The sequence below is a fragment of the Dermacentor andersoni genome, chromosome 2 (assembly GCF_023375885.2).
Source record: "Dermacentor andersoni chromosome 2, qqDerAnde1_hic_scaffold, whole genome shotgun sequence".
NCBI lineage: Eukaryota > Metazoa > Arthropoda > Arachnida > Ixodida > Ixodidae > Dermacentor > Dermacentor andersoni.
In genome coordinates, this window is record NC_092815.1 from 49,788,853 (window position 1) to 49,802,093 (window position 13,241).

The window sequence follows — 13,241 nt, forward strand, 5'->3', positions numbered from 1 at the left end:
CGTACCATCTTTTGCGTCTAGAAAGCGACACCTCTCAAAGCGGCGAAAATTCAATGCGCCGCGAATTTTACGAACAACTGGTATCGAAGATCAGATAGGTACAGCACGGTGCAGTGGAGCAGAGAACACAGTTTACTCTCTTTTTTTCTGCGCAACAACCAAAAAGGTCCCTTGTATAAAGCAGGCTGGTAGAGGCAAAATAAAATTCCGTACTCTTAATTAAGCAATGTTATTTGGAGGCAAGAATTGAAGACATCATCAGGCGGGAGCTTGAATGAAACCCGTTTGTCAAGTAGAAATGGTGCAGCAGGGTGAGCGTCGGCGCTCGTGAAACTGCAAAGAGAAAGCCTACAGTTAGGGCTGTGCAGGGAGCAAAAGGAGCTCGGTTAATGCTGGTTTCAGACTTTCTACAGATATGGCGTCGATTTTCCCGTTAATGTTGAGGGTGAAAGTATTAGGTTCAGAATGAATCACGCTGTAATGGCCGTCATGTGTTGCAGAGGTTTTCCTTCCGAGTCTCAGTGTGCAAAAATATTAGTCGATGTCTTGAAGTCTGGCGGGACGTGTGGAAAACTGCCTTGTAGTGGAATGCTCACTTTGTCATAGGCACCGAGTTCTTGGTAGAACGCTTCTACCTGTGTTCTCTGGTTTCTGGCGAAATCTTTGGAATTTCCTGGTGCCTCGGCTTCCGGTCTCGTGGCCATGGACGCGGAGCCTTCCAGAGGCCCTCCTGGCCAGAGTTCATCAAGGCCGTCCTTCACGAGGAAAAGAGGAAGCGCGCTTAATGACACCGAGGACACTGAGCTGTACTCCGTGTCGGATGAAGACTCGTCGGATAATAGCTTCATCACTGTCCGCAGAAAGAGGGCAAAAAGGAGGACTGTCAACGCAAATACATCAACGCAAACGAGCATGGCGACACCGAAGTCAAGGCCTGAACGCTGGCCTCCAGCCATCGTGTTCGTACCCGAGGAACCTTCAAGCAACCTCCGACTACTAAACAGGCAAGAACTATCTGTTTTCTTGGAAGGAGTCGTGCCGAATTAAATTAAGGACATTCAGATAAATACACGCAAAAATGTCCTCGCAATCAATGTTTTCAACGGGAGTGCGCTCTAAAAACTGAAGCAAATCTCGGAGCTAGGGCGCATCAAAGTGCGTTCCTATATCCCGATGGATGATGCATCCACAGTAGGTGTAATTTATGACATTGATGTCGCCATTCCCAACGCGGACTTGCATATATTCTCGTCAAACCAGCAAGTGAGGGTGTTGTCATCAAGCGTGTGAGCCGCCTTGGAACTTCGCGCTGCGTCAAACTGATTCTCAAATGAGATTGCCTACCATCTCACGTCAAAGTCAGTCACTTCCGACACCCTGTTCGGCCCTTCGTACAAAAGCCTCTTCAATGCCATGAGTGCTTTAGGCTTGGACATGTCAAGGGGGTCTGTCCAAACTCGTTACTGTGTCCCCGGTATGCTGAACCTCACGCGGAGGACACGTGGCGCGTTATTGTCCTAAGGTGCGGCAACTGTAATGGTTGCCATGCTGCCTCACTCGTCTAGGGACTGCCCTAGGCTGCTGAGTGTGAGTGAGTGAAAAACTTTATTAGCTCTACATTCGCCGGTCTTCTGCGGTCTTCAGATGGCTTCGTCAATCTTCTAGCACAACGTTCAGTTGCCCTTAGTCCAGGGCTCCGCTGGATGCTGCTGCCAGTTGTGCTCGCCGAATCAGACCTTCTTGGTCGACCTGGCGATCGCTGGAGAGCACTCCCTCCCATTGCTCCGCACTCGGGTTTGGTATAACGGGTACCACGTCTATCTTCTGGCATGCTCACGTTATGTGATACAGCGTGAGTGTTTCGTGGCACCAGGGGCATTTGTCATTCTATTGTGTGGGATAAATTTTGCTGAGTGCGCTTAGGCTGCTGAAACAATCCGGCGTCGGCATCAGCGTCACCGGACCTCCTCGAAAAAGGCAGACATGAACGGAGAGGGGCCCTTCCATTGTAGCACCGACATTCTCAAATCAGGCCACAAAGGGGCTGAACAGCACAAAAAAAGTCAGCTGAACGGAATCTTTCTGAAGAAGAATGGCCTGCGCTTCCGAGCCAGCAACTTTCCAAAGAACCACAGATTGTCAAGCCCGCTCGGGAGAATACTCCTGCCGCTGATGACACGCCCAAAGCAGATCGTCAAGTTATTTCAATGCTGCGTCCCCTCATAGATGCCATTTGGGTGATTCTGTCGAACCTTGCAACTACGTCTGCTCGAAGTGCACTGAACGTACTGGACGGCTTAAACCCAGGGCTTGAGTCTCTCGAATAGAGACATGGACAACCATCGCCCATCCTTTCTGAGAAGAAGTCAAGGCAGCGTCAATCATCCAGTGGAACGCAAGAGGACTAAGGTCCCGCCTTTCAGACTTTCGTCAGTATATATATACTAAGCTGTTCCCAATCATTGTCATGCGAGACATGCCGAAGTTATGGGTGCACTAGGTGAACTTAAACAAAAACAAGACGCACTCGCTCAAACCGTATCTGATTTAACTACCAGGCTAACCAAAGTAGAATCCTTTGTAGAGAATTTCGAGAACTCGCCACCTATGGCCGAAATCGAGGAAGCAGTCAAGGAAGCAGTCAAAAATGAGAACAGTGTCCTTGCCTCTCACCTTGACGACCTTGAGGATCGATCAAGGAGGGATAACCTGCTCTTTTACGGTATCACTGACAGTCCCACAGAGACTTGGGCTGAGTCTGAAACCCGAGTTCGGGACATACTGTCAATGCATTTTGATATTTCTATTCCAGACACGGCTATATCTAGAGCGCACCGATTGGGGTCGTTTTCTGCGAATAAAACCCGCCCCATAATTGTTATGTTCTCGGCATTTAAGATTAAAGAAAGCATCCTTTCCTTGAGGGCAAAGCTAAAGGGCTCTGGTGTATCTGTAGGTGAGGATTTCTGCAAAAATACCAGGCAATTGCGTAAGAGACTTATAGACTTTGGAAACGCCAGCAAACAGAATTTTACACTTCGTTATAATAAACTAATCATTAACAAAAAAACATACGTTTACTGCGCAGCCACCGATAGCATCTGTGAAATGTATCCCCCTTCACACGTGCCAGCCGCCGTACCTAAGTCCGCTGCCGCCCAGGTGAATGATTCCTCATAGCTATCTGCCGTACACCAAAACGTCAAAAGCCTATCAATACTATTCACTAATGCACGAAGTGTACTCAACAAACGCATAGCTTTATCATCAGCCATTGATTCCTGTTCTGCTGACATTGTTATCATTACGGAAACGTGGCTGTCAGCAAAAATAAGCAGCAGTGAAATACTGGATTGCGAAAACACTTATAGTTTATACCGATATGACCGCGACATTCGATCAGGAGGGGGAGTTCTTATCGGTGTCAAAGATGCTCTTGTTTCTCACATCATTCCGATTACATCGTCATTAGAACTTGTGTGTGTACGGGTTGTCATTTCCAATCGCGAGTTTCTTTTGTGTGCCTGTTATAGACCACCCGCTGCCCCTATTTCGTTTTGCCATGAACTTCATGATGTGATTAATAACCTCATTGTTAGATACCCCACATCACCATTGTTTATACTAGGGGACTTGAATTTTCCCAATGTTGTGTGGTCGAAGGATGACGTAGTTGTGAAACAGAGTTGTCCTCAATTTTTAGAATTTTTGGACCTGTGCCGCGATTTTAACCTTATTCAACTTGTGCACTACCCCACGCGCATTACACTGACTTCTGCCAATATCCTGGATCTCATTCTTACCACTGCCCCCAACTTGGTTTCACCTCTAACGTTCCTGCAAGGTATAAGCGACCATGTAATGATTCATTTCACTCTTAACGCGCATGCTACTACTAAAAAAAGCTCAAATATTATACTAGATTACAACAGAGCTGATGCCTCGTCAATAACAGCCGAATTTGAGTCTTTCATTACGAACTACTTAATGAACTTTTCGCAACGAACAGTTGATGAAAACTGGTCTCTCTATAAAAACAAACTTCTATCGATAATTGACCGCTACATACCTAAAAGAAGAGTGCCTTCTAACCCCCGATCACCATGGTTTAATAATGCACTAAAGCGCCTGCGCAACAAAAAAAAAAACGGGTGTTTCGCCGCGCTAAAACTACAAATCATCCTGATCATTGGTCTCGATATCACCGCATTGCCAGTGAATATTGTTCGGCAATAGCCAGTGCCAAAAATACATTCCTAAATAATACTCTGCCTTCGTTTCTGGTTTCTAACCCACGGAAGTTTTGGTCTATTGTTGCAGGTACTAAAAAGAATGTTCTTCAATTAATCCAATCAGACGTGCCAGTTCCAACTCACGAGTGCTGCGAAATTCTGAATAATACCTTCTCGTCATTTTTTCAGCGATCAGTACAGCCAAATTTTCCATTCTTATCGTCCCCAAGTTTTCCGCCTATGGATCCTATCTCGCTTGACTGGATTGGCATCGGCAAACTTATCAGAAATCAAAAAATTTCTTCATCCTGTCGTCCCGACTTCATTAATTCAAAAATGCTAAAGTGTACTGAAGTTTTTTCAAGTGTTATTTTATCAAAGATTTTTGACCAGTCCCTACAGCTTTCTACCCTGCCCAAAGACTGGAAGGTGGGAAAGGTGGTTCCGGTCCATAAATCAGGTGACACTCATTCCTCCAATAATTATCGACCAATTTCATTGACATGCATTCCAAGTAAAATATTAGAGCACATAATTTATTCACACCTCATTAATTTCCTCGAGATGAATTCTTTCTTTAACAACGCACAACATGGATTTAGAAAATTCTTTTCCTGCGAAACCCAACTCTTGTCTTTTACCAATGACTTGTTTATTAATGTAGATCAGCAATTTGATACTGACTGTGTATTTCTGGACTTCTCGCGAGCTTTTGATTCTGTTTCTCATGATTTACTTATTTTCAAACTTTCTCTTCTTAATATTGACCCAAACGTATTTGCATGGATTAAGGATTTTCTCTCTAACAGGACCCAGTTTGTAACCGCTAATGATTATACCTCTAGACCTTGTTCAGTTACCTCCGGTGTACCGCAAGGATCCGTACTGGGGCCCCTGCTTTTTCTCATCTATATTAATGACCTTCCTGACTGTATCTCTAACTCAATCATTAGGCTGTTCGCGCACGACTGCGTCATCTACCACAAAATAACTAACCTTAATGATTCCAGTAAGCTTCAAGATGATCTGGTTAGTGTATCAAATTGGTGTAACAAATGGCAAATGCAGCTTAACACAAATAAATGCAAACATATGCGTGTCTCCTGCCGCTCTACCCCTTCTGATCCGCCCCCCTATTGTATTAATGGTACTGTCCTGTCGGTTGTTAACTCTTATAAGTATCTTGGCCTGCATATTACTAGCAATCTTTCGTGGAACATGCATGTTGAATATATCACTAACAATGCTAACCGAACATTAGGTTATCTAAGACGTAACTTTGCATCCGCTCCGACCTCACTAAAGCTTACCATGTTCAAAACGCTCGTCCGTCCAAAATTAGAATATGCGTGTGCCATATGGGACCCTGCTCATTCCAATCTCATTAATTCACTTGAAAGCATTCAGAACCGTGCAGCGTGCTTTATCCTCTCTAATTATTCACGTCATTCTAGCGTAACATCCATGAAAAAAACATTAGATCTACCTGACCTTTCACTACGTCGCAAGCATTCTCGTCTTTGTCTTTTTCATAAAATATACTACCTCAATCCTTTCCTGAAAGAAAATCTCTTCACCAGACCCAGTTACATCTCATCTCGCATCGATCATCAACACAAAGTTGAAGTGCCATCTTGCCGCACTAATTTATACCATTCTTCATTCTTACCAAGAACCGCCACTGCATGGAACCGCCTTCCCGCCTCTTTAGTCACCATTTGTGACAGCACCAATTTCAAGCTTGCTGTTCAAAGTGCCTTATAGTTCCTTCATTATTTTTTATTTTTCTCTCGTTCTGCAAATAATGTACTCTACCACTCCTTCCTGTTGTGCCTGCCGGCCTTGAAAGTATGTACAATAAATAAATAAATAAATAAATAAATAAATAAATAAATATGTTAGCCTAACCTGTCAAAACCAGTCAGATTATCGGGATACGAAGCTGTTATATCCGCAACAACTGATGCTTGCAGCAGTCATCGTTTTTATTCGTCGCGAACAGACCTATGTTCGCCAGCCGATTCCGCCTCATGATAACAATCAATATGTTTGCCTAACAGTTAAATAGGGCAAACTCATTTTTACACTTGTAGGCGTTTATATATCGCCTTCAAGTAATGTTGACCCCAAAAGATTAACGAACATTTTCTCGGTGTGCCCTTCTCCATATGTCATCATCGGAGATTTTAATTCGCACCATATGGCATGGGGAAGCACAAGGACAAATGCAAGAGGGCAAAGACTTGCAAACTTCGCCTGCAAACACGGCCTTTCACTCTTGAATGACGGCAGCCCAACGTTTATACGAGGCGTGAATTATGGCAGCTGTCTTCATCTAGCTAGCTTTCGTCTCCAGCTCTTTCACAAGATGTGTTAAATGGTTTTCGGATATTGAGACACACGGGAGTGATCACATTCCCACGTACCTTGTCATCAAAGGGATGTCCAGGTCCTTCCCACGGAACACCATTCGAATTGTATACTGGACTAATTTTACTTCCACCATGGAAGATGCTTGTCGGGAGGGCTTGTCTTCTGGATTAGAGGAAACAATCAAGTCTGCAATACGAGACGCCACGCGCACGGTCACGGTTTCGTCGAAGCACACGGAATTAGATATAGAGTTGGAGCGACTTCGTGCGCTCCGTCGTCGTGCGGAGCGGCGTTGCCGGCGTACAAAATCCATCGAAGACCTTAGAACAGCCAGACGATTACAAAATAAAATTCAACGTCGCATGGATAAATTGGCATCTCGACGTTGGACAACGTTTTGGCAGTCACTAGACCCCCGAAAGCCACTTTCCCACATCTGGAGAACCATACGGGGTCTGCGTTCCCTCCCTGAACAACGCTTCCCATTCAAAGCGCTGGTGCTCTTCCAGAGGCGACTGGATGCTGATGTTGCAGAAGACTTCTGTGCAAAGATCGCTGGCCAAGCAACCGGTCCAGGCTTTCGGATTATTACACCTGCTTTACACCAAGCTTCACCCCCGCAACTAAGCCATCGATTCCTCCATGGTTTTTGGCTCGACCTACAGTGCACCTCACCATGCCAGGAATCAGGAAAAAATCTGAGCTGTCGTCACCTGCTCTTAAACAACTAACTGTGCTCCTTTTGCACGAGAGGTACGCCGACCACGTACATATTTATACCGATGGATCGGCAACTCTCCAGTGTTCCTCTGGAGCCGTGGTTTTCCCAGCGAAAGCCACCACCATCAGTTTCAAGACATGTCACCCAACGACAGCGATGGCTGCGGAACTTTCAGCTCTTCGCGGTGCACTTCGTCTCGTCAGGGAAGGACAACCTCGAAGATGGTCAATATTCAGTGACTCGAAGGCAGCACTGCAGTCTGCTATCAGCCTTGCGACGTGGACCACAGGAACAACTGGTATTCGAGATTAGATAACTAATCCATACCTTGACTGAGAAAGGACACCACGTGACATTTCAGTGGCTTACAAGTCACTGCGGCGTCATAGGGAGCGAACACGCCGATAACGCTGCTCGGTCGGCTCTTCAAGGCGACGAAGAGGAGCCGATACCATTATCAAGGACACATGCCGCTAGAAAGCTTCGAATGCTCAGGGGTGATATCACGTTCTCCTTGTGGAATACAGGAAGTTTTCAAAAGAACCGGCTGTACAACCTAGACTCTTCTCTACGCCTTTGCACTCCAGTTGGATTGTGTCGTCGCGAAGGTACCCTGCTTTGTTGAATATGGCTAGGGGTGGCGTCCACCAAGCCTTTTGCTTTCCGAATCGAATGGGCCGACGACGCCTCGTGTGATGACTGTGGTGACGAGGAGGCTCTTCAACACCTTCTCTGTGACTGTCCTCGCTATAATTTACAGAGACGATCACTCGCAAACACGATAGCGCGCTTTGACCGAGAACTTCTAACAGAGGAACTTATTTTAAAATGCCGTCATCACAAGCCTTCGCAGCATAGGGCGACAAGGGCACTGTTGCAGTTTTTAAGGGCAACAGAATTGGACAAGCGGGTGTAGCATGAACAGATGGTTCATAGTGCTGCAAGTGCTACTGTGCTGTGCGGTGACAGTATGCGGTGACAGTGACCGACTGTGATTGTATGTCTGTGCTCCTTTCTTTCTTTCTCTCTACTCTGTTATCACTTTCCTCCCCTCCCCTCTTTCCCCAGCGTAGGGTAGCAAATCGGATCTTCCACTCTGGGTAACCTCCCTGCCTTTCCCCTTTCCTCTGTCTCTCTCTTCGTAACCGTACGACACACTCTGTTAAGCCTGGGATATATGGCGACCGAACCTAACATCTCGCCTGCATGGAATCTCAAGATAGGAACTGAATTACAGCTCCACGGGCGTGTAGTGCATGTCTCCCTTGAGCATAGGCCCGGAGACTAAAGAAGACCAGAGGCAGAGACGAGGTCCCTTTGCGTGTTATCCGGTTGGACTTTGAGGGATGCCTCCAAAAAACGATGGAAACACTCCCCTATGGCGTTGGAGATGTGGTGCAATGCCGCTGTGCGAATAGGCGACGTGCCAAACAGGGTCTCGTCGTTGTAGAAAAGCGACGGCTCGAACTCACTGCCGCACTCGCTTGTGGTGGTCCAAGGGACAAATACCGGAATACCCATCCTGCAACGAAATCATGATCGATGTTTCTGTCTCCGACGTTTTTTTGTGCATATCACCGGGTGAAGAACTCATCGATTGTATTCGCAAGGGAATATCGCATACGCGTTTATTACAGTCAAATTCTGCGGCCAAATAAGTTCTGTTCGGGGACAGAATGTTGATACTCGAGAAATTGATCTCGCGATTCGTGGCACGGTTAACCAACAGAATACCATGCCATGCGTTGCAACAAGAAAACAACTGCAGCGAGGTCTCACATATCTATGAAAAAGAAGGAACAAAATGAAAGGAAATTTTGAAAATGGATAAAGAAAGAAAGCGCTGACTGGCTAGCCTGTAAGCCCTTCAGCGGCCTCCATCTCCTTCAACGACGACGCCGAAGCCGAGTCACAAAGGTGACGCTAGCGGGTCCGATTAGAGAAAGTAGTCATGAGGAACACGACGAGCAAGCGTGACCGAGGCGCTTTCCGAGCGCCCCGTGACCGACCACGCCACACGCGTTGCGGCCCGCTAGTGCAGCCGAGTAATAAGTCTGCGGCACGCTGACGTGTGTGCGTGTAGTACGTCCTCGGCCCATCGGTAACCCGATGCGATCGTTATCCCCTGTGGACGGCGCGATTAACTGCCCGCGAGAAGAAGCAGAAGAAAAAAAAAAGCAAGAACTCTTTTGCGAGAGAGACACGCTGACTGTACAGGGTGCTTGCGTGATGGCCTGCCTCGAGTGGAATTTCAGTGTCTAGACGAGCCGGACGGACAGCGACTACAGGGAAACGTGGTGACTGAGTTTCTGCATGAGCACGGCGGGGATCTAATCATATGCTGGAGTAGCGGAGTCAGCAAGGTTATCTAACCGTGCCTAGCTGTGAAATATTTGGGAGCGTTCTTTCTCCCACGACATTTTTTTCGTTGAGTGTGAAGTATAGACTTCCTTACGTCAGCTGCTTCGGGGAAGCACACGTGCGTTCCACTTTGTTCGTTAGGGTGCTGTTGCGAAATAGAGCCCTCAATATACCGAAGCCATAGTCATCACGACATAATACTTGAAGTGCGCAGGCAAGATATCTTTGGCGAAGGCGTTTGTGCAATGCATCGAGTATGAAGCGCACACGAGACACATATTTTGTGCCTACAATGCCGCGTTCGCAATCCTTGGTAAAATTGGGCATTCCAAATAAAAACTGCTTTTCGAAATCAGGGCCTGCATTCACTAAAGTGTCTTACGCTAGAATTGTCCGTAAGAGTTCAGCCAATCCTGATGCTTGACACATCATTAGCGAAGCCGACTGGCTGATTGCAATGAGCACTTACGAAGGAAAAGCTTTGTGAATTCAGCGCTAGGTTCTTGGTGCGTATGCCAGAAAATTTGTTTATGTAAATACCACTGTGGAACCAGCGTGGATCGTTCTTTTTGCTTTTCCAACAGTAAATACACAACACAGCGCTCTGACGCAAGGGCGGCGTGGGGACCAATTCGATTTGCCTAGGATAAACAGACATAGAGGGTCTAACAGAACATGATCTGGACAGGAAAAGAACGAACCATTGAGCACGTGGAAAATGAAACAATTGATTAAATGAACAGGAAAATGGGAAGCAGTGTTCATGCATGTACTGTATTTTCTTTTTTTTTTTCTCATTCTTTTTTTTTTTAGGCTTGACTACAGAACACCAAGTTCTGTGTTAATAGTTTCCGTTTTCAGTGCATGAGACAACACAGAAAAGTATGTTAGGCACCAAGCACAGGTTAATATGGAGTAAATATATAATATCCTAAATTGTATTCTATTCGAGGTTTAACACTCTATGCACCAGTAATAGATGAACCACGAATAGGCCCTGCAAAAAGAAGCTGCAAACACCAGCAGCTCGTAAAAGCCCTAATGTTCCTCCGCAATCCGTACTTACCGAGCTTTATTCCGTTATTTGCACATCGTACATGTCTCAGCAGCAAGTCATAATATGCTGGGTACCTGGACATAGAGCATTGAGGGTAATATGTTGGCTGACCAAATTGCCACATCAATTGCTTCACAAGATATCCATTCTACCACTGCACTACCTGCCTTAGACCGAAAGCCTTTCATCCCAAAGAAACTCAGAAGCCACTGGAAGCGCTTACGGGATGCTGAAACAAATAATAAGCTTCACTTGATTAAACCAAAACTAGGTAATTGGCCCCCCGCAACAAAAACACTACGAACAGATGTCATATTCTGTCGTCTCAGAATAGGATACACATATGCCACACACAGGAAACTTCCTGCTAACTGGAAATGAACCACCATTCTGCGGTAGATGCGGTGAAAGGCTCACCGTCCTCCACGCCTTCCAGGAGTGTCGGCAAGCCGAAACATAGAGAAAGAAACACTTTCCGCTAGCATACCGGCAGCACATCCCCCTTCATCCTGTAATGCTTCTTGGTACAGAACCGTTGTTTGACACCAGAGCAGTCCTAAGTTTCTTAAACGATGTTGTCTTACATGTTGTTAGCCCTACGAATTTGTAGCACATACTCTCTCAAGAGGATGCCGCTGCGATATTTTTGTACAGCACATGCCTTCAGGCCCTTCCGTTTTAAGGGCTCTCTTAGGCAGTAGTGCGTCTTGCGAAGGTTCGCTTTCAAGTATATTAAAATACGATCTTTCTATCACAATGTCTCTTTTGTGTTCTTATTAGTACTCATTACTCACTGCCATAACTTTATTACATATAGCTTTTATGCACTTTACAGAGATCGCTTTTAGGCCCCTTTACAGCTGTCACAATAACTTAGGGAATTCATCTACCCACCGCAAACCCATCATCACTGACCTGGCGCTCTTTGGTCATAATTGGCCCTTGCGCCATAAAACAACAAATTCATTCATTCATTGCGCTGAAGGGCTCTGCAGAGGCACTGGTGCTGCTATAAATTAACATGTTTTAGTATCTAATCCTTCACAACGTACTTTTACAACCATAGAACTCACTTCTCATTGCCATTATTTTAATAGATACAGATTTTACACCATTTACAGCGAATATTTTAGGCCAATATACAGCCACTCGATTTCCGCCATATTCCACCATAGTCATTGCCATTCATCACCAAATGTCATGGCGCTCTTTGGCCATTTCTGGCCCTTGCGCCAAGAAACAATATGCATCAATCATGGCTCGACCAATAGTCCCCTTCCGCCATCATTTATATGACTGAAGCATCTAGATGACTACAGTACCACATGTATTCCCGCATAATAATGTCATGCATGACAGCTTCTTCTTCAAGTGTGTGAACAAGACCTGGATTTCAAGAGGAGGTACTTGTATGACCATGCTCATGAATCCATGGGCCTTGAGATAGATGACATTGCGGTGAATCCACGTCGTATACATCACGGGCTTGTAGGCAAACGCTATCAGCGCGACCTTTCCTGGTGAGGCAAGTAGGCCTGGTTCGCTGCCATAGGGTGGCGTCAGCGTTGCTGTCCGCTGAGTTCGCTCATGCTATTGAAGACCAGTTACACCAGAGGCACAAGAATAAATATAACGCTTTTTTCGTCTTTTCTTTTTTTTGACAGCTCGGTCGGTGGCATAAAACGGGTGTTGGTTTATATGGAAAGCTAAACTGTGTAATGTAATGACTCAGCAAGGCCGATGAAAGCATGTATGAGAGTAGAAGTCGGCACGTAACCCTGCACAACGCCACCAGAGGTGCATTGGAGGGTAGTTGCTCCATCATCAATTTGCACGATAAATATGCGCTCGGTCAAATACCCCTGCATCCGCTTGAACAATCATCCGCCAATTCCAACGGTTCTAGGGGTTTCGGGGACAAAGAGTCGCTTGTTGGATGACACTGACGTAAACGCCTTGGAAAAGTGCCACTGCTAAGCGCTTGTCTTCCTTCTGCTTTACCCTAATGACAACAACAATAAAGCTGCCGATAGAAGAGTGGCCTCTTCCAAAACACGCCGCTGCGGTAGTCCAAGTGTCATGGCGCGGCATGTATACCACTCTAAACGTGCCAGTAACACCTGTTCCATGACCTTGTCAACGCAACCCGCCATTGCGTTTGTGCGATACGATGTCAGTTCAAGCGGACGTTATTCTGGTTTAACCGCATAGACCAACCTACTTGACTTGCATTATTGGGAGGCGCTACCGTCATTCTATGATGGGCTGTCAGCTCGACAGAAGCTTTATCCAGGCCTCCTATTCCACATGGTTTATAGTTGCGTGTGTAATACTCTTCAGAAACATATAATGAAAAAACTATTCTTCCATGGAAAATTGAATGTCCGTTTTTGAGACCCGAGCGGTAGGCATGCCGCTCGCAGCAACATTGTTGCTGGTGGCAATCTTGCCTGCATTCTTAAAGAGGCCCTGAACCACCTTTCTCCGAAGCCTCAAA